Source organism: Dipodomys merriami, unplaced genomic scaffold (genome assembly GCF_024711535.1).
Source record: "Dipodomys merriami isolate MVZ:Mamm:240054 unplaced genomic scaffold, mDipMer1.0.p SCAF_283, whole genome shotgun sequence".
Classification (NCBI taxonomy): domain Eukaryota; kingdom Metazoa; phylum Chordata; class Mammalia; order Rodentia; family Heteromyidae; genus Dipodomys; species Dipodomys merriami.
In genome coordinates, this window is record NW_027204304.1 from 780,845 (window position 1) to 782,221 (window position 1,377).

The window sequence follows — 1,377 nt, forward strand, 5'->3', positions numbered from 1 at the left end:
AGATAGAACTTTATACAAGTTTTCACAACAATATCAACCAAAGCATTCTATTTGCAGAGAATTTAAAAGGTGTATTTTCTTATAAAATTGAATTTTTAATCCACCAAAATGAATACCAGGAAACTATCACTTAAGATATGAGGGGAATTCAAAGGGAAGGATTAAAAAGAGTTATGGAGGAAAAGAGTGAAGGCATAATATTCAATACAGATAGTATGACAGTAGAAAAAATTAAAGTGGGGTGAGATTTGGAAGGGTGTGGTGAAGTTATGTAAAGATCCATTGTACTTAAAAACTGATTTGTTGAATGGAAATTCCCTTGTACAATTATTTAAGATAATAAAAATATAATTAAAAACAATGGAGACACTTTATCTTAAACTGTGTTCTCTTAAGCCATGAGTCAATATAATAGTTTCCTCCTTAGAAATGTTCTTTGCAGGTATTTTCCTCACAGTAACAGAAAAGTGATCAACACAATGCATATCAATACATTACACTGCACATCATAAAGAGAAACACTATAAATTCTATTTCCATCTCTTTTAAAAATAAAATTGTTTGCTTTATAAATTGATCAGAGGCATGGATTTTGTGGCTAGTTAGTTCATTGCACATGTCTCTCTTCCTCTCTCTCTTTCATGGTTCTCATAGATAATATGATTGCTCCATAATTATCCTAACTTATTTTGCTTTTATATTTTTGGTTGCATCATTTCACTTTCTGCTCTGCCATTTCCCAAATCATTTACATAGAAGGTATTATTTCCTATTTTCTCATTCCTAGAATAAGCTGCACATGAAGACACCATTGGTCCTCATTTTCAGTCTGTACCTTTTAATACACAGGAAAATCTTTCCTCTGCTTTCTATCAGTTCTCTACTCTCCAGTTAGAATAATTTAGAATAGTAAAAATGGAAAAAGAGAAAATAAATTATTGTGAAAAAACTAACTTTTAATTATATGAATCGCATGTGTTGTTACACTTGTATTTTTGTAATCAACTTTTTAATAACTGTTTTTCATTTCTTGCATCTGAAGGATGAAAAATATGGAATACTTCGCATATTTTCATATCATCCCTGTCCAAGTGGCATGTTAATCTCTATATTGTTGTAATTTATGTATACGTGCTGCCAAAGCATGTAGTATCCTGTAAATTTAAGTAGTTAATGATGTAATCTTTATACAGGCATATATCCTTGGTTGCCTATTTGTAACAAGGAAACCTTATTGTTACTAACAATGCTATTGATCTTATTTCTCTGAAATTCTGTGTATAGTGGAAAAAACATATTGTTCGGTAGATTGCTCACAATTGCAATTATTTGCCAATGACTATTTTAAGTCTTTTTCATTTTAAATTTCATCATATT

General features: G+C 30.0%; 1 pseudogene; it reads right to left on the reverse strand.

Moving 5' to 3' along the window:
- Positions 1-1,046: 1,046 nt before the first annotated feature.
- Positions 1,047-1,146, reverse strand: LOC138838574 (U6 spliceosomal RNA; annotated as a pseudogene).
- Between the last annotated feature and the right edge of the window lie 231 nt (positions 1,147-1,377).